Source organism: Carcharhinus amblyrhynchos, chromosome 4 (assembly GCF_965287045.1).
Source record: "Carcharhinus amblyrhynchos chromosome 4, sCarAmb.v2.hapA, whole genome shotgun sequence".
In the NCBI taxonomy this organism is placed as follows: domain Eukaryota; kingdom Metazoa; phylum Chordata; class Chondrichthyes; order Carcharhiniformes; family Carcharhinidae; genus Carcharhinus; species Carcharhinus amblyrhynchos.
Window position 1 is genome coordinate 19,571,934 of NC_137327.1, and position 26,883 is coordinate 19,598,816.

Genomic DNA, 26,883 nt, shown 5'->3' on the forward strand with positions numbered 1-26,883 from the left:
TGTGTGTTTGCTGCCAAACAAGGCCACACAATTTTTTATTTGTTTGCGCCAGGTGAAATGATTCTTGGCAAGTTTTTCCCAGGACTTGAAGTTGATGTCAAAGCTCCTAAATAAAGCCTTCAGAGTGTCCTAGTAGCATTTCCTTTGACCATCGTGAGGGTCCACTTCAGATTCCATAGAAGATTCACTTTGGGTGAGTGTTAGGCCTTCTGGCTACAGAACCAGCCCAACTCAGTTGTAACTGTCTCAAATTGGCATTGATGCTTGGCATGCCAGCTCGGGTGAGCACCTCAGTGCCTGGTAATTTGTCCTATCATCTGATCTTCAGCAGCTTCTGATGACAGCTTGAGTGAAAGTAGTTGAACTTCTTGCCCCTGATGCTGACAGTCCAAGTCTCTCATGCATTGAGAGGAGCAGACAACAATATTGTTCTGTAGACTTTCAGTTTGGAAGGCAAACTTGCTCCTCCACATTCCTAGTCTGACATTCGAGGTCTTCCGAAGGCTACACTTCGTTTGGTCTTGCATATGTCTCGCCATTAATAGTCTGCTGCTTTTCAGAAGCAAGCTAATATGTTACTTTAATTTTCTTTGTGTTGGCCATATGGCCCACAACAACTTGGATGAGGTTCCACCAAATGTAATACACTTCTATTAAACTGCTCAGCAATAGTACATACTCACAACAATACCAGTGGCTTAGCTTCTCTGCAAGTCCACATCTGTCTCAGTGATCAATGCAATATTGAATTGTCCGTGTATAACTTCTGACTGACTGATCAAACCACTCTGATCCACTGAAAAAAAAGCTGTTTTTATGAATCCTTTCAAACCTTTGGTTGTTATGGCCCCATGCCATTTAAGGAAATACCTGTTTTAACCCATTTCATTGGTTTCCATTTCCTTTTCCCTTGTTCTTATGTCCTGGGCCTCTCACAAGGCCATGCTTGAAAGAATAGAGCCAGCCTGACTCCACTTTGATATCTCATAACACTGTTATCAATCCCCAGGTTGGTACAGACAGACATCTTTATTGCCTCAAGCAAACACAAAGGAGGCCTAAATTTCTCACAGTTCAAGGTCAGCTCTCCTGCACAGTTTAATTCATTTTCCAGATCTTGCTAATTCTGGCAAGCCTGTGACTTAACTAAATTAACCATCATGCTTTGTGTTTTGAGCCCACAGTGAGTTCTTCAGGTATCCCTGGCCTGAGTTCTTCTTTCACCTTGATGTTCCATGTTACCACCATGAGACAGACTCCACACACAGGGTTACACCACAAATGGTCTACACTTAAGGAAATAAAGAACCAGTTTTATAGTTAAAAGTGACCTTACAAAAGATAATATGTTGGTTTGCAAGTGGTCAATCCAGTATACAGTGCTATATATTCTGCCTGTCTCTCTGCCTGTTGATGATGCCACTGCATAGAACAATGATACACCCAAGATTATTTGTGATTGGGAAGTTGTATTTGTGATTAAAGCTCTTGCCCAGCACGTACCTTCAGCAAGAGGGCAGCATTGCTGGTACAAGTGCTAAGCTGGCTTCTTCCAGTGTCTCTTTCCCATGCCTGGTGACCTGCACCACCTGTTACGTTGAAGTCATCAAGAATGATTTGCTTGTCTACCTTTGGCACAGTAGCAACAAATGAGCGGAAATCATCGTAGAATCGATCCTTGACTTTACCAGATTTGGATCTGGGAGGGGAGTGCCACACTGATGAGAATTGGTTACCTGTTGCCGAGCAACGAGGAGTTTAAAGACGTTTAGATAATCATTAACACCCTTGCGAAGACAAGTCAACTTGCCAATCATATGGTCATGACAGCAAAGCCCACGCCAGCTTTGTATCATTTTTTCTTTTCCATGGCCAATCTAAAAGAATGTGGAACCTGCACTGGTTTCTTTAAGCTGACCCTTATCAGCTTGACAAATCTCACTGAGGGCAGTGACCTGGATGTTGCACCTAGCCAGCTCTCTACAGTTCTCCACTCAGCTCTGCTGGCTGTGATATTGTGTGTAAGGGTTCACATGTTTGTTCTATGTGCTATTGAACCTATATCATTGCGGGGGCAGCTTCCACTACCGGGTCCCTGCTCTCACAGACTTTCCTTCAGTCTGAGGGCTCAGGAGGCTGAAGACAGTCATGATGCCCAGTGAGGGTTTGCACTTTCAAGCTCCTCAGTAAAATTCTCAGCCCTAGGTTGGTGCTTTGGATGGCTGGGGGGGTGGTGGGGGGGGGGGAGTGCAGGCTGGGCTACAACTGTTTCTCTTTCAGAAATCCCTGCTCCCTCAGCTTCGCTAAATGATTCATGCTAGGTAGCAGAGCATATATTGTCCCAGATTTTTGTGATGATGTGGAGTCTCTTCATCATGGTGAAAATCCCAGAATAGAATTCTAAATCATGTTTAATCCTAGCTAAAATTCTAAGGCCAGAATCTTACCACTCTTCACGCCGGTGGGATTTTCTTGCCACTGGCCACCAAATTCTCCAACTTCACTGCTGCAGAAGTGTGGCATGAACAGCAGTTAAGATAAGTCACTGCAAGTTCCATTTTCATGGGACAAGGGCAGAGTCAGGTTAGGTTTCATGCATACACAGTTTACAGAGGCAGCTGGCCATAACTCAGCAACTGCCTCAACTGAAGTGGGATTTTGGGAGGCCAGGTGTGTGAAATCCAGAGTGTACAGCTTAGGACAGATAAGAGGAAGTCTGAACCTGGTGGATCCTATGGATAACAAGATACCACTTTGAAGGGACAAGATACCCCTTTGGATGTGGTCCCAGGACATTTTTGGGAGGTAAGCACTGTTTGGGAGGATTGAGGCATCCCTTGAGATTGTTAAAAGTAAACACGATTTTGAGCAAAAAGTGCAGCTGTCAAAGAACTGTCCAGTTGTCAGAAATGCTCAACTGTCAAAAATTGTCAAAGCTGTCAGGGAACTGTCAAATGATACTCAGTGAAATGGCATGGAGGGGGTTAGTCAAAGGGTGGTGGCTGGGGGGGCATAGGTTGCCCTGAGTTGGCACTAATTTGCCATTGGGAGACTGTAAAGGACAATGGAACTGTGGCAAGCTTAGGAGGATGAGGGAATGGGAGATGGATAGAGGGGCATGGTCCTGCTTAGTCCAGGTGGAATGGGAGGGGGGTTCCTCCGACCAACCCCAGAGAAGTGGCCACCCTCCAGTTGCTTATGGCCTCCATGAGGATCTCCAGGTCCACATCGGCAAACTGAGGGGATTGTCTGCCCCAGGTTCCAGGTTGCAGGCTCACCTGAGTCATTTCAACGTTTCTCTCAATGATTCTGCGAAGAGACAGTAAAACAGGGGAAGGACAGCCACAGAGGTTTGACTGCTCAACTGCAGCCCTGATTTAAACAGGCGTTGACAGCCGTGTTATGATTAAATTGAGCCCACGTGTGAGCAATCCTGCCTCTGTTCTCATCCCCACTGCCATTATAATTGGGCTGCCAAATCTATCTCCAGGTAAATGAAGGGGGTGACCCAGTGAAACATGGGATGTGTGTCCACTTGTGGGAATGGGTTGAGGATAATGGTGACCGTTTCTCATCCCTGGATGGAAAATCCTACTGATAGCGTCCATTTCCTTGTTTTGTCATTAAATGGCCTTGCTTAACAGATTGGGCTTTCCGTATCTGTTCATTTTTGTTCTATTGATTGCATCATTTGGATTTAAAATATGACTTTTGTCCTAAGCAAGGCTAATCTCTCTGTGGTAGGGATACATTGTTTTAACCTGCGGTGTGTATGGTATGTTGACTTTCATAGTGAGAGGATTTGAGAATATAGAGATAGGGATGTTTTGCTGTAATTGTGTAGGGCATTGGTGAGGCCACACCTGGAATATTGTGTGCAGTTTTGGTGTAGGAAGGATGTCCTTGCTATAGCGGGAGTATAGCAAAGGTTGACCAGCATGATTCTTGGGATGGCAGGTCTGTCTCATGAGGAGACATTAAGTCGGTTAGGATTATATTCAGTGGAGTTTAGAAGAGTGGGGGGAGATTCCATAGCAACTTATAAAATTCTAACACGGTTAGAGAGGATAGACTCAGAAAGAATGTTCTCAATGGTGAGGAAGTCCAGAACTAGGGGTTTGAGTCCTAGTTTGAGGGTAAGGGATAAACCTTTTAGAACTGAGGTGAGGAGGAATTTCTTCACCCAGAGGGTGGTGAATGTGGAGAATTCACTACCACAGAATGCAGTTGAGGCCAAAACGTCTGATTACAAGAAGCAATTAGATATAACACTGGGGGCTAAAGAGATCAAAGGATTTGTGGGGAAGGGGGGAAATCAGGATATTGAATTCAATGATCAAAATGAATGGTGGAGCAGGCTCAAAGGGCTAAATGGCCTACTCCTGCTTCTGGTTTCTATGTTTGGAAAATATGTCAGGACAGAATTGATACTGTAACAAAAGCTGGGGCGAAGCTTGTTTTTATCAGGTGTGTAACGTGGCTATTTTGAATTCTGCATATTTCATGGAACATAATCTATTCTTTTCTGGTGAAAATGTAACTAGTTTTATAAAGCACTTGCTTTGATAGACAGTCGTTTCCCTCCACACGCCCCCACCACCCCCCCCCCCCCTTCCCCTGCTCTCACCCCCTCCGTGGCCTGTTCCTACAAAAACAGAATCAAAGCATTTGATGTCTCTGTGATTGCAATAGCAGATCGTGCCTGCAGGGGTTAGTCTTGCCTACAAATAATCACCACTCCCGATGCTTTGGGAATGGTGCCTGGTGGAGTCCGGGGGAAAAAAAAACTGTTTGCGTTCTGACAGAAAGCAGTTAACCTGTAATGTTAAAGGCTATTTGGGGCAGCGAAGGGGAAGGAAAAAAAGGCGGTCATCACTTTAATAATCTACACTCGCCGACCGGTTTGCAAAATTAAATAGCCAAAAAAAAAAGAGACCGAATTGAACGTCAAGCATGCAGCACGCAGATTTTAAGCAATTGCAGCACTGCACATCAAGCTGTACAAATCCATCTTCCTTTTTTTATTTTCTCGGTCTTCCTGAAGGTGGAACTTCTGCACGAAACGGCCACACAAAGGCCATGGAGATGGTTAAAAACTGCGTGCCCATTGGAGTATGAGTGTACTTTATCTTTACTGACAGACGGTTTGACCAGTGTTAGGTTATCCTGATCCATTCAGCATACCTTCATTGCATCATAAATAAATCAGACAAATGACTTTTTTCCTAGGGTGGAATAAGCGCGAGGGGGGGAATCTCTCCAGACGTTCTATGAATCTCCTGATGGCAGCTGTGAACAATGAGTGTACTGCAACCAACCAATTACCCAGAATCCTTCCTTATCCAGACACAGAAATTATATTGCTGTATGATGGGGTTTTTGTACATTCAATTCAATAGCCCAGAGAATAAAAGACAGACATAATAGGGGCAGAGGCTATTTAGATGAGTACCACTTGCTGCTCAGGGCAGTTGTACCTTGATTATAAAAAATTTACTTTAATTTTTTTCCCCCCTTGAACCCTAGGCAGCAATGGAAATGAACAGAGCACCCTGCATTAGCCAGCAGTAATTTAAATATTACATTAAAAAAGCATTAGTGCTGTTCTTTCTGTCTAATATAATGACTGTAATTTTTGTTTGTTTTTTTTTCAGTTTAAACTTCATATCTTATATATTGTGATTTAATGAGTTTGCTGCCATCTTTTAGGATCTAGTATTTTAGCGAATATGGCCAAATCTCATTATCATATATCTCTGCAGTCCTTAATATTTTATACTTACTATCAGGAGTAGTTAAATGCGGTAGCTATTATTTTGAAGTACATTGATTGAAACAGCATAACTATTACATGTTTGTAAGACAAATGTATGTGAATTTCAAAGAATATAGCGACTCAACTGTACATTACAAGGCATTAGTGACTTTGTGTGTTAATGTGGAATATTTATGCGTGAAAATAGGATTTTTAGGCTTGATCTCGCAGTTAAGGTGTTAGCCAAAAGTGATTATTCCATCTGATTACTATGGTAAATGTGTCATCCAGACACTAGCAAAAACACTTTAAAAAGGCATTTTAGGGTCTATGGAATTTTAAGGCAACCTAAATTGATGCTAAAAGTAGGCAGGATCACTATAAATATGTATTACAATGTGATTATCTTAATAACTATGGTTTAAATTAAAGTTCCTTCATATCCTGGCAGCCTCTGAAAAGAAACATTTAAATTAAGAGACAAAAAAAACAAAGAAGTGCCAAAATATTGCTTTTTTTTGTTTACTGGATTACCTGTTCAATTATATTGTGAATGTAATCAAAAAAAACCTTGAAGAATTATCATGCCAAATGCCTCCTTTCCCCCATGTCTGGCAACATTATTGTGGAAATGGCTGAAGCATTTGGTAAAACAGAACATCAAAATGCATAAATAATTGCCCTCATAAGAATAGGATATTAGGTTTGTCAACATCTAAGTAGTGAACAGGTATATGCGTGATTCGTGAGATGTGATCATTGAAGTAAAGCTGGGTTTAGGTAAGGTAGCTCTGTTATATTTTCACCCGTGTACTGTCTGTGTACACAGATCGGCCTTGGGTCGTGCGGGTGCATATAGGTGTAAGAGTAAAATTTAGTTGATGTTGAATTAACCCCGACTTGGTTGCATTTTGATCCTAATCGAAAACTTTTTTTTTCCACCAGTTCAGAGGGATTAAAAAGAAAGGTTACAGTGATGAGCTTTGGAGCCGTGGACAGTGCATAGGGATACTCAGAGGAGTAAAAGTGATTGCATTGTCACACAGAAGGCGCTTTATACACACTATAACCGTTTACAACAATCGTATGCAGCTGGCTACAAAGTAGATTTTCTCATGTTGAAACCCCAGTCAGGAAAAGATGCTAAGCCATAAATAAAACAGCCGTGTACCTGGAATGAATAAATTGCTTGTGTTACCATTGCAATATTCTCCAGATTTATGCCCAGTTACTAGATTTTAGAGAAATTCATGAGAAATGTGCTAAATTACCACATAGATTGTCGGCAATCTGTAGTTTTGTTTTACTTAGTTGGTGCACAGGTTCTAAAGTGGCTCCAAAGTGCTTCAGTAATCAACCATGTCAAAGAAAAGGTGCTTAAGTAGCACCGAGATAAGATGGACTGCTTGCGAGCTTTAGCAGCATAAAAAAAAACCTTTTTAAATATATCATATTACTATTGTGCACCTCACGTGCCGGTGTATTAAAATGCTGTGGAACATCAGAGGCAGACCAATGTAAATTTGATGATGAATACTGTGCAGAAACAGAAGTCCAGTACATAACCTATAATTGATTAGGTGGTAGATGAATTAATATCCTTAATCTTTCCCATATTGCATAAAGTGGGCTTGTGAGCCATCTTAAAAGAAGTATAAGCCTTTAATGTACTGCCAGATTTGAAACCGTGCTTAATGTCCTCAATCCATCCAGTGTATTTATCCAATCCATGTCAGCGCTCTGGTTTTTTTCCCCTCTTTTACTAAGTGTTTACTCCTTTGGCAAGGAGAAAGCATTTAAAACTGATGTTCATGGTCTGATGCTTCAGATTCCTCCACTGTTAGTTTAAAAGGTTCCCTGTCTGAAATTCATCTCTAGTTACCATACACCAATCCCCCTGGGTCCTCCCGATATTTAGCAAAAAAAAAGGGAGGCCCTGCAACCACTTATGAGTGGGGTTTAATAACAGGCAAATGTGTTTCTTATTTTGCATCTTGTTAAGAAAGATGCACGCTATCAAATAGTCTCCTGGTGTAAGGTTTAGTGCAGTGCCTGCAAGTGTAATGATATCCTGACTGTTAACACCAGCGTCCCTCAACCACTTAAAATCCCAGCTGAGACAAAATTACTTGGTTTGTGCACTGGGCCGGAGATTGTGAAAGTTCTTCATATCTTGTCCTCTGACGATTTGTGCAGTATTTAAATGTTGAAATATGGAGTGCAGACATGGATACCGTGCTGCACAGTACATGCTTCTGATGGAAGCTAGTGCACAAAGTTTTTAGCAAGCCTTACTCGGCGCTGATGTGTCAGATTAAATGGATTCTCTTAAACCTGATTTCGCTTTGCACTGAATTAAGTCTTAGATGGATTTGCTGTGGTAATGTTTCCCAGTTTAACAGACATCATTCCTGAATAAAATAACACAATTAAAGGGGATGTGACAGTCAACAGAAAATCAATCTATTTTTTGGAAACCATTGCACTTTTCCCAATTTTAAAAAATGCATTCCTGGGACATGGGCGTCACTGGCTGGTCAGCATTCATTGCCAATCCCTACTTGCCCTTGAGAAAGTGGTGGTGAGCTGCCCTCTTGAGACGCTGCAGTCTATGTTCTGCGAGTTGACCCACAATGCCATTAGGGAGAGAATTCCAGGATTTTGATCCAGCAATTGTGAAGAAATGTAAGAACAGGAAGAGTGACCAAAATCTTCCACCCTTGTTTGCGGCTGGGAGTGAATGGAGTTTTGGCTGGAGTGTAACACAGCACGGTAACACAATGGTTAGCACTGATGCTTCACAGGGCCAGGGACATGGGTTCGATTCCTGGCTTGGGTCACTGTCTGTGTGGAGTCTGCATGTTTTTTCTGTGGGTTTTCTCCAGGTGCCCTGGTTTCCTCCCACATTCTCAAAGGTGAGCTGGTTAGGTGCATTGACCTGAACCGGAGTGTGGCAACTAGGGGAATTTCACAGTAACTTCACTGCAGAGTAAAAGCAAGCCATATGTGTGATTAATGAATAAACTTTAAATTTCCCATTCTTGCTTGCAATGGATCCCACCATGGACAAATGTGAAGAATCTCACCCAGTATTTCTTGTATATGATTCCCCACGTGTGTCACTTTCTTTCAAATATTTTGGTGAGTTGATCAGACAGGTGCAGAACTTGACGCTCATCACTTACAGCTGTTATCATTTGCTTCAGAAAGTAGAGTCAAGCCTCAGGTTACAAGATAGAGATAAATGTCTTTGGAAATGCTGTTCATCATCTTCAGTGACTAATGAAAATATTTTTAAAAATTCCCAGCCAAATTGAAACAAGGATACTGATCTATCAAGGCAAGGGTGGCATTCTCCAAGGCTCCCAAGTTCAATTCTGGGAGAACATGGTGGATGACCCAGAAATCGGTTTCACGCTGGTGTGAATTTACAGCTTTTTCTGGTCCCCGCAACGAAAAGTTGGAAAACTCTTCAGAGGCTGGCGTGAACCTCAGTTGCACCCCATTGATGTGATGCAGATGAAGACCCCCTCCCCTCCGCACCCCACAAGTCAAATTCTCCACGATCCCAGCGGGAAAACACGCCAGTGTGCAATACATTCAGAACAACATGGCATTCTGATGTTGGGACTCACCTGAACAATGCCAGGGGCTGCCTCTGGAGTTCAGGATGGAAGCCACCCCCAACTCTGGACCCTGGAACACTACAGCAGTGGGTCAGAGTTGCATCTGCAGGGGGATCTTCTGGATTCAATGTCCTGGGGGGGAGTCCATCTTCCGGCCTCGGAATATTCCTGGAGATCCAGCTTCCCTTTCAGGTGGCCCACCTTTTGTGTCCTATAGAACTATCTTCATTTTAAGTGGGTCCACCTTCTTTCTTCAGGGGTGTTGAGCTTCTTTTCAATATATCACGGATGTCCTCGATCTTCTGGCCATCCGGTCCAGGACAGATTACATGCCATTCAGGTTTGCCCCATTGCTGAATTCAGTGTAAAACACCCTGGTGCACAACTAATGAGGTCAGGGCTGGAAGAGTTGGCATATTTTATTGCCAGCCTCTTCAGAGCAAAATATACCACCACCCCTCCCCCCTTTCCAACATGGGACTTTAATCTCAAAATGGGAGAATTCCACCCCTTATCTTTCTTTCAGTGTGGGTCGGTATTGCAATTAGCTCCAGCATTTCTTTGTTAAGGAGTGGAAAACTGATGGAATTTTCACTGCTTACCACCTTCCATTTTGGCCCCCTTGCTGGAAGTGCATGAATGTCAGGTGATAACAGAGTCAAGCTTGCTCGTGATGCTTCCCATGACCAAATAGCCTACCATCAGTTCTCACACGTGAATTCAAGCCGCTATCCAAGGGCAACTGGGGCCTGAAGACCCATCCCCTGCAAGCAGCAAACTCCTTGATAAGAGGTGTGGAGAAAATCGACAGATAAAAGCATAATTTATCACTGTTCAAATCCAATACGTAAAGAACATGAATCAAGTTATACAAATATTCACTGATTTATTTGTATGTGCATTGCCATGTTGACGATATATTTTCACTGGTGGCTGCATCAGTTAACAGTTTGTTCGGCAATGATATATTTTTTAAGAAACCCACATTTTTCTTGGTTAACCTGAAGAGAAAGTCCATTCAGTGATATTTCCCAGAGACGCAAAAAGGCTCGCTTTTCTGTAATGACATTATTTCTACACGAGCAGCGAGTGAAACGGGGCCGCAAGATGTGATAGCAGATGACTCATTCTCTGTACTTACAGCAACATTGGGAGGGGAAAGCCTCATGGTCATTTTGGTTGACTCAAACCCTTCATTTGTGGTAGCGCCATTGTGAAAATAGACCTGTGCTGATGCACGTCTTTGGAATATTTCCTTAATTCACATCTTTGCAAATACCATAAATAATTACTGGCTTGACCAGATCTTATTCACAATGTGGAATATTCTCTCGAGTTGACGGAGATTAAAGTGATAATTTTAAGGAAATGTTTCATATATTTTAAACTACAAATGCCCAAAGATGGGCCATTATCAAGTGTAATGTGGAGAGAAGTAAACTGCATGGTGACTGATTTCATTATTTGTATTAAAAATATCCTAAGCCATGACTATCATTTATTTTTAATTTAATGCATTTTACTTTCTACCTAGCGATAAAAAAGATTATTTGATTGAAACATTTCTGCTTTCCATTAATGTCTTTATAGCTTTTTGCATTTTAATCTACTTTATTTGTGTGTTTTAGGATTTATAGATTTGCCTTAATCCTTTGTCTAATAGCAGAATATAAGTAAGATGCATTGAATAGGCAAAGCTTAGCGCTTAGGTTTAAGAGTAGGGGTTGCAAACTCATGCTACATGTTAAATAAGGGAAATGTTATTTCCTAACTAGTACTTTATTTTTCTTTTCTCCCCCCTCATTTTTATGCTTGCTGCTGACTTTGTTGAAATAATATGTGTTTTGATCAATTTTTTATGAATTTGTGCTGTTGGCTTATTTTTTTAAAAAAATGATTCAAATGAAATGAATCTTCAAACGGGAACAGTGTTTTTTCAGTACTCTTTTCCCTTATCTTTAGCAATAAGAGCCATAAAGAGTGGTTGAGTTTGAAATATATTGAGCTTTTAAGGAGTAAACAAGGAAAAGGCATGTAGTTAATTTTAAAATGGTGTTCGTGATTCATGTCGGCACATCAATGATGGCTCAGATGTAAATATAAGCAGCTATAATTCATGGCGCGTTCAGCAAAATATGGGCTAAAACGCTAAAATAATAGGAGGGTAAGGAAAAATAACAATTTCTGAAGGGCAGCTGTCTCACGCCCTAGCTTGGAAAAAGACTGTTCAATAGGATTACTGTCCTCTCTCATAACCTATCAGTCTGCTGATCAGAAATTCATAATGCAGGCCATCTATTTTTCAGCTCCTGCAAGGTTGCATGATTGAATTTAAATGAGCAAAATGCCAGAAGTGGGCTTTGACATTCACTCCTCATACTGTCTTTTTCTTTCCCCTGCTTGCCACCATCTCATCGCATGCAAATAGGAGGCTGCGATGATCACAAAATGGAGGATTTCAGTGGAGCGAGGGGAGAGGCAGCAACAAAAACAAATGTAAATGTTTGCTGGCGTGCTGTCAGCAGAGAAATTGCTGTTCTGAAGCCACTCGCGTTGAAATTAGAAGAATTAAAATTATCTCAGGGCATCTTTGGACTGTCCTCCATTTCAACCAGCCATTTGCAATCTCTCTGTTTGATGCTGTCAATAATAATCCCACCGAAGTGTATTTGCGAGTGTGTGAAACAGCGCAAATTGTCTTGGAAGTGTAATGATACATAATACTGCAAGAAACAGCAGATTTAGTTCTCGCCAGTGCATAAATAGACAAATTCTGCAGGAGAGTGTAATGTCAGTGGTGTCGCTTATGGGTGTACCTTATTAGTTCTAACAGGCTGGTTAGCATGGGGTCACCTCCACGGCTGCTGCTCGCCACAGCAGGGTCATGCGTCTTCAGGCTAAAACCAGGGAAAGCAAGCTGAAGATTCTGTCAGATCAGTCCAGCATGCAAATTTTGTCTTTTTTCCTTTGTGTCTGTGTATGTGTGCGTGCCTCTATGAGTATGTGTGTGTGTGTGTGTGTGTGTGTGTTTGTGTGTGTGCTCTTTCCTTTCTCTCCCCACCCCAGCCAGCATTACCCACCCCCCCCCCACCTCAACCCAGAGCCCCCGCTCACTATCTGCAGCACCATGTGATCCTGTTAAGGACACAGTAGATAAAAGAAGTACATCAACAGAGAGAGAAAGAAGGGCATTAGCTTATCTCTGCTTCATTTTTTTCTCGATGACACTTCTTAAATTTGGATGAAATTTAAAACGATTACCAATTTGTTTGTGCGGGTCGAGCGGATGAAGCCAAGCTTTCCCCTGCTTATTTCTTTCTTCTTAGCATGACAGAACGTTTTTGTTTTGTTTATTTGGCTTATTATTTTCAATATGGCTGACTTCTTTAAAAAAAAAGAGGAATATTATCCCACGGATATTTTCTTTCAGAATTACATTTAATCGTTAAAAATGAAATTCATTCTCTCTTTAAGAAAGCGTTTTTTTTCCCGAGCCATGGTCTCCTTTTGTAGCTATAGCCCCTGTCATACATGTTTTCATCAAATTCAGTTCACACAGAACAGGGTCTGCAGACATGTGATTAAAATTACCTTTCACTTACTGGATGTTCAATCAATCCAAAGTCAACCTCTTTTAGTGACATTTTGGTTTGCATTTGTGCTATAGACTATTTATTTATTTTGTTATTTTCGTACCTGGTGATCCCAATTTTGAATATATATAAGATTTTTTTTTTTTTGCTTTCAATTTTTTAACCCCAGGCATATGTTTGCATTGTGGTTCTAGCCCCAAACCACCAACTCCTCAGAGCAATGTCTGGAAAAGTGACTCTTACAAGTTGTGAAAGCCTTCAGGTTTTCCTTTGTAAAGCGTTTAACTGTGACCCACCCCTCCTCTCTTCCCTCCCCCTATCCAAGGCTTCATGATGTCTTGCCTGCTGGCTTAACATGTAGTTGTCTTTTTATTTTTTATATACCAGTCACAACTCAGGGAGAGGAGGGGAAAGCAAAACCTTGAAGGATGGAGCTCAAAATTCAAAGCAGCCACAGGGAATTCCAAGGCAAGAGCACAAGGCAAACAAGCTGAGGTAAGGCAGTTCTATCCTCTACCTCGTTTTATTTATGTCTTCGTGGTGCGAGACTTTAAAAAACTTGTACTTGACTGCCAAAGCAGATGAGCATGGAAATCATGTGAATATGCAAAGTAGGCACAGAGGCTGCGTTTGTGACACGTGTATGTGTGTATCCATCTCCCCTCCTCCTTGCCTCAGTGTCTGATCCTCAACAGATTGCTGTTGTTTCTTCTGATCACAAGCCCTGTGTGCAGAGGGGGGCTTGAAGCTCAGAATCATGACATGATTGCACTGTTTTTTAATGTGCGCTTTTCTAGCTCATTTGCATGTCAAAGCCACGGAGGTGTGAGGGCAGAGATTAGTATGGATATGACATAATGATGTAATGAATTGAATGTGATCGCTTATACAAGTAAGCAGGAGAGGGTTTCTGATTTACTGTACAAGGTTGATTAGTGCCAGGGGCTGTCGGAATGCATTCTTTATTAGGGCTGATTTATATTAAAAGAAATCTGATAGTACTTTTCTGTTTTATTTGTTTTCATTTTTCTTCAGCGTAATTTTTAAACCTGCTTTTATTTGCATGGGATTTTATGATCATTAAACGTGAAGCTTAGCCTGACAGTCAGGCATTTATTGCTAAATTTTATAGAATCTACAACAGGATGTGAACAAAAGATGCTGAATTAATTATGTGACGCACAAATATTTCTACGTGTATTCTCACCAATATTTTAATGTATTAATACGGGTAAATTTATAGCTTTTAGATGTTAAAAATTCGAAGCTAAATTGTAACAATACTGCCCGGGAGTGACTTAACCAGAGGTGTGTTTGCAGTTGAAATCGTGATACAATGAAGGCTCTACTCAGCTGCCCACGTGCAAATTTATTGAGAGTTGACGGAATTTAATTTAAATGCTGAATCAACTGTTAATTTTGTTGCTTAAAAATTATTCAAATTTTAATTTTTAATTTGCTTTTAAAATGGAATTAATTAAAAAAAGACAAAATATAGCCTATTACTGAACAATGTAGCAATTCATATAAATTGAGAAAAACAGAGAAAAGAGCCTTGTTTTACATGGATGTAATCCCAGGCATTTATTAGGTTTTCTTTAATATAAATCAATCAAGTAAGGTAGAAACTTCTTATGTGTAAAGCTATTAAATTCTGTTTATTCTCTACCTGGTGTTTTAACTTGTAGAATGTTTGCTTTACGGCACACCGCAAGCTCGCAATCGCTACAGAGCTCCCACCAAAACCCTAGTCTGTAGTGCCAATAAGAAAGAAAGGCAGAAAAGAGGATTATTACTATTGATCCACCCAAGGGGATCATTAAACATCAGTATCAATCCACAAATCAGCAGTGTGTGCTAGTTGCTTGGGCAGTCATTGGCAATTTGTCCCTATTAGATGGCCTTGCCCAGAGGTGTCGATGATGAGAATGTGTGTCTTTATCAGAACTTCTGATAGTAATTTTAGATTTTTTTAGAAATTTTACTAGCCATTTCCGAACCTGAAAGCACAATATTTTGGCCTTTAAAAGTGACGTAGGATTGATAAATGCATTGCGGTATGAGCTTTCATCTCCATTGCCTCTCAAGGGGAATGGATTTTAAAACAAAAAGTTTGCAGTTTATTATTGGTTAACTATAAAATTAATCAGTTACTGCCCGACTACCATAAACAAAAATGACGCTGATGTGACCTAAAAGTATGCAAGGCATGTTACACCGGTGGAAGTGTACAAATGCCATGCAAAAGGAAATACTCTTCTGATTTCATTAGTAATTTACGAATCGATAACTGATATTGATCTTCAGTAATCATAAATCCATGGTAGTTATTTCTTCGTACTCCTTTGCTTTCAGCTTTGGATCAGAGGCAATTTGGAAGTCTCGGATACAATGTAGTAAAATATTTTCCACCATGTATTTTATTCATTTAAAGACTTTATTGTGGTATATTGATTTAATGTTTGCCTCGACATGAACTTGACATCATTCTTACATCCCTGTGTATTTATTATTAAAAAGAGGATTGGTTCTGACTTTTTTTTCAGTTGGCATGCTCTGAAGAAATTGTCTCCCTAATGAAGATGGTGGTTAGTTACCTTACCACAAAGGTGACAACAATTGTTCTGCATCGTCCCCATCTGTTGTAAACTCCCCCTGATCAGTTCTTGTGCTTTTTCAGTTTATTTATAGATCTAACAGTTGACACTTAGCAGTAACTCGATTTGAGATCCGGTAATCAGGGAACCTTTTTCACAAAACAATTGGGACCCAGATATGACCATTATACTTAATACAGTACTTAAATATGAGGAAATTTCTGTAATGTCTTCATTGTTTATCATGAAAGAGGTGATCTCATTCACAATATTGCCATTATATAGCAGTGAATGGCTGAAGTTACATATACACCTGAGCCTCATTATTGGGATAAATGATTTGACTGCCTTGAGTTAATTGAGCCTATTACTGATTAAATAGTTTATTTTAACCCAAGTACGGGCTTTAATATTTAGCACAAAGTGTTACGTGGTGAACTGAGTAATTGTTGTAAGTAGCATAAAGTACACATTTTATATCTTTTTAAATATTGTGGCAACGGATATTTTAATTTTTATGTGAACATGCAGAAACATGCTGTAAAGAATGATAAATACCTTAATGAATTAACACAAACCAACGCAATAGCAACTTGTGCCATTACATAAAACCAGTGCAAGGATAATTCTGCTTGTTTGCTGTTAATGACTGGGATTCAGACAACAGCGACCTGAGTACAGAAACGTTAGCTGTTTTATAAAGTTAAACACAAATGGTTTCTACTGAGACTAAACCAGACATTGACTTTTATTAACAAAACATTATTATTCAGCCGTACATTGTTTATAAATTTTATCTATTTTTGCAGTCTGTAGCATTTTCAACACCGTTTCAATTCAATAGTTGTTATATTGCTGGTAACAATGACTTGATCATTTTGAGCAGGTTCGATGTAGTGCACACATGGAAAAATAGTATTTCAGAATATCCAGCATAGATAATGCAAATGCTTTGCTTTGATATGTTGCTCAAGATTTTGTTGCTTTTGTTTAGGCTCAAAAATCTTAATTTACTTTCTCTAAAAGAATGCCCTTTTTTCCATTGTCTTCAAAAATTGTTTTTGAATTTAAGCTGTGGATCTCACAACATAAGTTGTTAATTTTTTTTCTAATTTTTTTTAAGCTATTTAACAGTAGGGTTGAAAATGCCACAAAATTATTTATCATAGATCACGCATAGGAGTAGATCCATTATTGTTGTAAAATCAGACTAAATTGAAAGCGGGTAGTTGAACATAACCCTTACACCACAATAGCTACGGCAGAAATTGCGAAGTTATGGCATAAGCAGACAGTTCAATTTAGTGGGCAAATACGTCTGTGAAAGCTTTAACATAAACAGATGCACAAAACCAGCAGTAAGAAAAATTTACCATTAAAACGGAAGCAGCTTACATAAACCTGATACTTCTTCCTCTATAACACCTCACGTATCTTATTCACATGCAAACTTATTCTTTTTCTCTTTTCGAGGACTATTTATAAATCTGATCATTTGCAATCATTAACTTTACACTAATGAAACTTGTAATTGTATATCTGAGCACAGTTGTCACCTCAAATGTATTCTAAGACCTTTTCATAGTTTTACATGCTTGGTGCATGTTCATGCAGGCTTTAGCCATGAACAATTTATGGAGTAATTTTCTTTTGGTATGACCACGTTTTTTTAAAAAAAGAGCAATTCTTACTCTGAAGAGTTTTCATCCAGATTTTTATATTAATTATAACCTACAAATTACTGACAAGATCAGAAGTAATTCCATAATGCTGTCAAAGACTTCATTTTTTTCACGTAGATGATGGATGTAGCAGAAGCAGTGACTTCCTGGATCATTAATGTATATCGTAGCTTTTGAGTTTTATTAAACTCAGTGCATCTTGAACACTGGTAGTCACTGTCTTTTCCATGCCCATGATTACTACATTACCATGAAATAACCATAGGGTAGGCCTTTTCTTGACTACAAAAATGATACTACGTAAAAAATAACTGGAAGGAAATTAATACTGACTACTAGTCTGGCTCAGCCAGCCCCAACTGAATATCTTCCAGATTTTACTTTCTGAGACCTTTTTGCCTTCCTCAGTTACAGTATAATTATTTAACTCTTTTTGACCTGGGGTTTTGTGACTGAAGGTTAATATATATTTATCAGACACTTGTACGCCTTTGGAAATTTGGAATTGATTATCGTCCGAAGCTTGAATTTACAGCATCAGAAATTTTGAAAATGCACGCACACAATCTCGTTTCTTAAGCTGATTCAGTGAGGCTGAATTGGGCTCTTACTACCTGCGCTAAATAACAAAGTTCTGTGTTTTGCAAATTGCAAAGTTGATTTATTTATTCAATGTTGACGTGCACCGTGCTTTGTACTTCCAACGTAAACAGCATTCAACTAGAAACACTTCCAATTACACAATTTCTGTTAAGTAATTAACTCACTCAAGTAAGGAGTGCAACATTATGCACTACGGAAATACTTATAATTGATGAATGTATTTACCAACTAATTACAAATAACCACGTCCCACACTTTCATTTCTCAATCAAAGGATATTAGATTTTAAAAGACTTGAGTTTGTAATTTCAAATGGCTGCCCTTACATTTTGAGGCCTGTAGATGGCAATGCAGTCTATCTTCTTTGCTTTGTCAAATCCCTTTGACTTTAAGGGTGCCCATATCTCACTATTGTGTGAAATGACAGCTTTTTAGACAAAGGATGTTTTTTATTGGAATCTAGTGATATATTTGTAATTTTTCTTTAGTTTTTTTAAAACCTGCAGAGGTAGTGGCATGTTTTGCCCTATTGTAAATGTCCTTTGTTTATGGTTTAATCCTAAAACAGCAATAAATGCGAAGAGATATTGCATTAGACTCATGCAAACAAAGGAACATTCTGACTATTATCCTTGAAAGATTTTGTAGTTGCATGTTTCAATGCATATGTATGATACATACATTAGACTATTATTTTAAACACAGGGACGGCTTCATGGAGCTGACCTTTTTCAAAAATTAACTGTTTTCCGTACATTTTTATGAGTTTTTTTTCGGTATTCAGCTAATTGTGTTCTTGTTCATAATTTGTGCGTGTGTGTGTTTTTTTTTAATGACAGCCCCTCTATTTGATTGCTTTTAGGGTTGTATATACAGGGATTTCTTCTTTTCAAATTGTTTTAAACGGCATCACTCAAATTTAGGATTGCTTGATCTAAAACTGTAATACCTTCCTGTGTCTGGTGTCCTATACCATGTGTGTTTTTGTTAATATAGAGCCTGGATATACAGACCACGAAGATGCACACTTCTCACCTATTAAATAAAGAGACAAAGAAACGCTCTGTTATTTTGTTGTGTTTTGGTAATTAAAGATGGATCATTTTCCCCCCCAAAATAAGCTCTAATTTTTCCTTACTGCCACAAAAAAAAATGTTGATTACTTATGAATTAAGCAAGCTTTATTTTTTTTTATTGCCTGTCTCCTTGACGACTATTGATGTCAGTTCAATTTTTGACATTTTCTCATTTGGTAAGATTTCAAAATTGCCATCATCCTGCCAAAGTGTCATGGAAAAATTGTATGAAAAATCTAATGGGTGTCTGCTCTGATCGCCTTCACCCGTGGCAGGGAAGACAAAACTGATGAAATGTGAAATGTATTCAGAGTGGTTTGAGACAACAGAGTGTCAATAACCTCTTTCGTCTTGTTATACTCAATGCAGCATACATGCTTGTCGTGACACTTAGGTTTGTAGAATTTAGATTAACATTTTTCACATTCACCTAATGTGCTGATTTATTTCTGAATGAAGGTGCTAAAAATATGTAAACGTAAGGAATGGAAATAAAGAATTCTTTCACGGTTGAGGTTGCTGTTAATTTTATTTTGGTCTGAGTACTTATTTCAAACAAGGAGTGTGCGACGGGGCTATGGGACGAGGTCAACAAAGCATTTACCTTTCCGATTCGTTAAATTAGTATAATTTATTTCTCACAGTTCTTTCCGTCTCACAGTTTCTATCGTTAAATAAGAAATTCTTGATAAGTCTTCAGTTATTGTTTGGAGGTGTATGGTGGATACCCTCCGGTATGAGCTAGAATTGTAACATTCAGCTAGCAATAATTTCATCACAGGCTTTAGCATGCCATGCTTTATTCTGAAGTGAAAAGCATGCCTCTGCTTTCTATTCTGTCATGCTATTTCTACTTCTATTTGCTTAATAAACTTGGCTGCTAGAATCATCCTTTGTGTTAAATGCCAGTCTGGTACATTTCATTGCTACCTGGTTCACGTTTTATTTTATTTAGAATCATATTTTCGTAAACATTAGGTCAAATCTTGACAAATATAAGGGGAGACACTATTTTTAAGTAATGAAAATGAAATAATATGCTTCCTTTATTTAGTTTGCAGCAGAGAAGCACCCTACAAAATGGAGGCACTAACATTTGTTTCCTAAAGGCTATCTCGACATAATGCTGCTACAGCATTTGAAAACATTCACTTTTTTGCTTCTAATAAGGTGGTTGATACGTTGGTCATCTACTGGCAAAAATCTTGTCTGAATTTTAACAAAAAAGAAAGTACATGTAGCACCTTTGCAGCATAAAGGTGATGGGTTTGTCAAACTCCACATTTGGTATTGCGTGCTAATTCATATATTGAAATAAAACAAATCTGAGAAACAATTTTAGACAAAATTATAAAAGTATAAATGTTAAAATGCAAATGATAATTTTAAAATCCTAACATGCATGATGTTTCACTTTTACATAATTGCAAAATAGATATTTTGGTGCAAATTTTTAGTTCTTGGTCGTTTTGCATATTGTTTGACTTAATGGTCATTTATCAATTTTGTTTGACTTTATGTTAATGTGCATCGTTAATAGAAATATATATTTCAATCAAAGTATATTTTCAGTGTTTAAATGACGCACTCCATTTTACTGACTGAAGCTGCAAGAGCTTGTTGTATTCAATGACTCACATTTGTTGCACTTGTTCTAATTAGTGTGAAAATCATGAAGCTTGTAAATGATAGTCTTATTCATGACATTATTTTTTTCCATGGACCTGGTGAATGGCTTGTGGAGGGAATGTGATAAAGCCTTTTGTCTTTTTTTGTCAAGGAGTGAATGAAATATGAGAATTTGGAGGAAGGAGTGCCATCACTAGGTATCAGAAAGGAATAAGGGTGCAAAAGGGGGTTGGTGCTGAGAGCAAAGATGCAAATAGTGCCTTTAAAAATATACCTTATTCATATTTTCTTTGAACTCAGTCAGGGGTATAATTGGAATCCAGACATCAAAGAATTCCACCACTCAATCTAACCCTTTCATTGTGAATTTCAGTCATTGTCATATTCTATATTAATCTTATATTTGTTAGGTTCTCCCCTTAATTTTTCCCCCAGTTCATTTTGTTTAGTAATTGGGAAACAGTATATGAGTTATTTTAGTCCTACATGAAGCACAACTAGCAGAACGTAGGCTGTTATACTGAATGTGCATCACTTAGAATGTGTTAAGTTTGAAGCACACTGCTTTTTTCATGTCGTAACATGGTATTTCTGAAAGAAGAGAGAAAGACAGCTGAAATTGGTTAGTTAGGGATTGCCTCAGTAGCTGAGCCCAGGACAACATTTCATTCAAAGAATATGCCCATTTTATAGTGGTCAGTGGGTGTCCATTTTTCATGAAAAGAAACCAGCTTTGTAAACGATTAAAAAGTATTGAATCGTCAGTTTAATGTGCATATGATAATATTCATGTAAGAAAGTCTTATTTGTTCATATGATGAATAACATGAAGTTTCATTTTGTTTGTTCATTATAGGCATCAATTTCCCCCATGAAAAAATAGCCATTTAGCAATACCTTTCACAAAAAAAAGCACCTATAAAATGCAAATGTTTTGCAACATGTGCTTTTAGTACTGTAAACTAAGTATGATTCCAAACATCAATGACACTAGTGGTCAACTTGACAATATGTCCTTTCATTTGAAGCAATGCCTCATTATGGATGCAAGAAATTAACAGCATTGAAATGGCTCCAATGTATTCAAATGTGGATGGCCAAACAGAGATTGTTGTATTCAATATGAAAATACAGCGTAACCAGATGTATTGCTCCCAATTTATTAAAGCCAATCTGACAAAATGCATTCCTTGGATAGACCTAGATTGTACCATACTTGGAGGGAGGATAAAACATTTGTGTCACTTGAGGCTTTTTCTTTCTCGAGGGGTGAGGGGTGGGGGGGGAGTACTGTGAGTGTGCATAGTAACTAGTTACTTTTATCATTCTTACAGTGAGCAGAATTTGAACTTAATATTCCATGAAATAAGGCAACACCATCAAGTCATTGTAATCACTTCAGGTTAATAGAAGAAGTAAAATTGTCTTTCTCGCGCAGATTAGAGCAAGACAGCATTATTAAAGTTTTGTGGACAGGCAGTTAAAATATATCCTCTGCGGCTGACGCAAGTCTTTTCAGTTTGGATGACAGCTTTTCAAATCTTAATAGGCTGCTCATTTCTGGTCTGAGAGTTCTCAACACTTCTTTCAAATGTGGGCTGTAACATGAGGTAAAAGCTGACATAACGAAGTGTCATGTATTGCAGAAACCTTTATTCAGTAAGTGCCCTGTGATAAATTGGTGTCAATAAGCAAACAATTAGAAATAGTTTGTGCCACCCTTAGGGCCATTTTCATGATTTGATTTCTAAACCCTTTTCCCTATTCTTGTTCGTTATTATGCAAAATAGAAATAGTGTGCAGAAGCAATGAATATACACAAATATACATTTTAAATATATATAAATACATGGATATAATATATATCTTAGCCCAACAAAAAAAACATTTTCGTATAAACGAATAACATTTTTTTAATGTAGCTCCATGTAACATGTATATTTACACTATCACTGGTGTTTGTTAGCAGCAAATAATGCTGTATACTGACCTTGTTATAAAAGCGTGTTCTGACTTCCCTGAATCATTGTTTTGCTTGCACATATAAAACAATACTTTTGTTTTGTTTACTTTTAAAAATTAAGTTCTATCTGATGATCTATTTGTGGTAGAGTTTAAATACATAATGCAAACTAAGGAAGACTGATTTAAATTGCGTGGAGTTGAGCAGCTATTTTTTAATGCCAGCATTTTGCTGAGTTATTTGTCTGCACTGCCTGTTCTAATATCCAGCTATGCATTACAGTGTTAGCAGAGTTCCCCCTCTGATGTGAAGCTGTTAAAGGTTTGTATAATGTTTTTACTTTTCCTAAGCTCACAAGCAATATCTTTACTGACTATCATGTACTCTTGTATTAGTATGGATGCAGGATTGTGTACTGTTTGGGTTATAGGTCAGAGGCATTAAATACCAAGCAATTTTCTACTCAAGAAATGCAGTAAACCACAGTTTAAACGTGTAAGAGTCCCAACATCAGTACAGAATAAATATCTCTCTGAGAAACGTTGGCTGTCGCATATCTAGCTGCTTTCATTTAATATTAGTGAACAACCAAAAATGCAAAGAATGGCCGTTGGATACAAATATACATCAAATATGTATGCTTTAAGATCACAATCCTCAAAAATGTTGTCTTACCCTTCATGTGCTGAACCATAATGTTCTGTGTTTGAACATTTTTATATGCCACATATCACAAAATGTATATTTTGATAGCTTAGGAATTTATCCTTTAGGCTTCTATTTACATTTTTTCTTTCCAATTTACACAGCAAAGTTAAGTGATTAGTGCATTCTAATCTGAATGCAGAATCCAAAAGAAAACACAACCAAGTACATCACAAACGTCGGTAGGAAATCAAAAATCCTTTTGCAGCAAAATTAAGTTGGAATTCTTCGAGCAAAGGATGGTGCAAAACAAGCATCGAATTCAGGAAAGAAAATCTGACTGTAGAAATGACTAAAAGCGGTGAACAAAATGTTGCTCTTGAAATGAAACCTGAACCTTCAGTACGTTATGTGGGGTTGACATTTGAGCAGCCAAAAATATGGTTCATACGGGAAGACTGAGGCCTGCTCGTGGGGCTTATTCCACACCATTACGGCTCTGATGCTGCAAGAGCCTCAGACAGCACACGTAGCAAAAAAGCAATTTTTTTTTTGTTATTTGCTGCGTCCAATAATTTGAAAACAGTACGGAAGACCTAAAATTAATAAATGTAATCTCTTACTGCATCAGCCAAAGCTTGCCAAATGAGTGAAACTTTCTCCATCGGATATACATTTATGAAAAAGAACAAATATTAGCATCTGGTTTGAGAATGAAGTTCCAGGCTCACCTTCATAAAAACACGAGCTGAAAATACTGTTGCCTGCTGAAGCTTTGTCAGAAAGCTAAAACTACCGCAACAACCACAGGGTACTTGATGTTTGGTGTGGTTATGATTAATACAATCTAGTCAAACAGTAAAATATGTAATTTGGGGAGCTTGTGTTTCTAATAACGCAGTCACAACATTCAGCTATACCATGGGGCAAAACTGACCAAACTAAAAAGCCTTTTGCAGTCATGTGTCTGGTGGAAGTTTCGATATCATATTTGTATTACGTTGCTGCAGACCAAGGTGCATTTAAGACGAGCGTCTTAAATGGCTGCAGTTAAAATGATTTTTTTTTTAAACTGCAAGGGGGAATGGCATAAAATTTGGCATGTTAACTTCACACAGTCATTTGGCTATTACTTCACCAGTAACATTATATTTCTGTTGCAGTGTATCAGGGCAACTTAAAAATGCTTGCACATACTACACGGTGCATTTCAACCTGCTTATGGTTTCATTCATAATGCATCATTTTCGGCTCAGTAAATCATCTCTTTAGCTATAAACAGTTTCAAAAAAGAATAAATCCTGATTTTTTCTAATGTTCTTGCAATAATGTCAATCACTAACACACGGAATGATTTATTTAATAGATTGATTATTTCATAGCTGGCCTTTCTGGGGCCCAAAAAGCACTTGAAAGAATAAATTTAATGTGGCCTTGTGCTCCGGGAGCTGAGGAGGTGACAGAAACATGAAATAATTTATATGTCTCACGGTCTTCTATCTGTTTTATATCCTGCTTTGTGGTCATCCACAGTGCAGCATTCAATTCTTTCAGCAAGAACCCTTTTTAAGGTATTGTTTAAATTAGCAAAATGTAAATTGATGGTTTACCACGCGATGTCTTATCATAATTTATTTATGAGATGTGTCATGTACATTGCAGAAGAACAAGTGCATGCAGAAATCCACATAGGTGCACGAGCAATACTGTGTATACTGTGATTAGACGTATTTTTTTTATATATTCTCCTTTGGTAGTGTTGAACTGGAGCATGGTGTATAGCATTAAAGATTTAGAACCTTTATACTCCAGCACACAAAAGTATAGATAGGTTGTGATACTGAATGAAATTAAAAGGTAGTGCCTTAAATGCCTTTTGTTTTTTCATTATCATGAGACTTATATATTATCAATTGAGTACCTATATCATGTCTTAATGGTACCTTTTAATGTTGACGCAGAACACGCTCAAGCCATTTTGAGACGACCAATGCAGCTGTGTTAATAACAAACCCTTGGAATTGTGCGTCATTATAGGTCTCTTGATTTGACCATGACATGTCATTAACTTGATTTTCCTCCGTATTGAGAAATGTTTGGGACAGTCTCTTGTTAAATCAGAGAATTGCACATTTGCACTGTGCAGATTTTAATATCTGGGAACTTAATGACCTGGCCTAGTAGCATACGTCAGCACTAAACCACAAAGTAGCTACATCTGTTTTGGCTTTGTTCGAGATACTGAGGGAGGGGGGAGCATTCCGTGGTCAGGGGGCCAAACTGCATGTCATATTTCATTACCTTCATTAGCTATTACAGAAGGGTCTATTATGAGGAGGCAAGCAACCTCTGTTAAAAAATCATTTCAACCTAGGAATCACAAAAGTCAAGCGCAGGATTGTTTGGTTAATGGAGAGATTATTTTTTTGAAAACACTTCTGGTCTGCACAATGATATTACATTGATTTGGATGTTCAGTTTTAAAACTGGGAAGAGAAAGAAGTGTTACATCCTGTGATTTGTTGCTACCCAATAATACTGCGGGCACTCACATTTATTTTTCCATTAGTATATGTAGTAACACAAACCCCTTTAATTTAAATAATAATCCACTATCCAAATAAGTAATTAACCTTTGATTTGTGGGGGTAGGAGCAGGAAAAGAGCTGCAACAGAATTTGTAATCAATTGTTAGATCTACAAATTGCATCTTACATATCACTTTGATTTACATGATAATTCTGAAAAAGCCTCATTATTGTCAGGGGGCTGGGGGACATAGTGGAAAAGAAAATCAAACAAGAATGTGCTGCTCCGATTCGCAGGTATTTTGTGTTTTCCAGTTGGATATTTGCAGCCTCCTACACACCTGAGATTGCTGTGTCGACTTTCCCCCTCCCCACCCAGCCGCCCTATGGCCGCTTACCCAGCGGCCCCCCCAACCCCCCCACCACACCGCCGCCACCACCACCACCCTTATTTGATTGCTGTCCCCTCTCTTTTGATGTATGAAGTTTTTATAACTATCCTGCCAAAATTCATCACCGGCACAATGTTGGACGTTTTCTCAAATAATTTATTGCGGTAGTCTGTACGAAGCGGTTATGGGAAGGTCCATTACTAAGTTGCTTGTTGTTGTGGTTCCAGAAGAAGACAACACATCAGTCATGAGCTGTAAGACCCCAAAACCCCATCAGATTTACAGTGTAATAAAATTACATTACGGCAAAACTACCTGTAACTTATTCTGTAACTTGCCAGACAAAAATGCACGTTGAATACAATATTGGTGTGCCTTTATTCCAAGTGTGTTACGCAGTTGAGATTGGAGGGCTGGCTACCCGTCTTTTAAATCAGCTGAAAGAGGCAATGAGGCACAATGCTGCGCATTTTAATTTCACCGTGAAAATGCTTTTAGCAGGATCTTCTAAGTCGCTTGCCATTTGAGGGTTAAACATCTTGACTGGGGGCTTTCTCCCAAGCATCAAAAATTCCTGTTGTTTTGTAAATGAGATATTTATGATTATCAAAGTACAAGGATGGGTGTCACAGTGGAAAAAAAAGGGAAAAAAGTATTTTCAGTATTGATTGCTTTTTTGAGCTTAGGCACCTTAAGGACTGAAAAGGATCCGGGGAATATAATAAGACAGGGGACATCAGCAGCACAAGGGGCATGACCTTTATTTGCAATCATAGCTGAGATTTACAGTTTAT

At 38.6% G+C, this 26,883-nt stretch overlaps 1 long non-coding RNA gene across 2 annotated transcripts in view; it reads left to right on the forward strand.

Moving 5' to 3' along the window:
* Positions 1-13,312: 13,312 nt before the first annotated feature.
* The window catches only part of LOC145342521 (uncharacterized), a 209,128-nt gene continuing 195,557 nt past the window's right edge, over positions 13,313-26,883 (forward strand). For both annotated transcript variants that reach the window (XR_013886552.1, XR_013886553.1), the window contains exon 1: positions 13,313-13,469. This is a non-coding gene — a long non-coding RNA (uncharacterized LOC145342521). The remainder of the gene's footprint in view (positions 13,470-26,883) is intronic.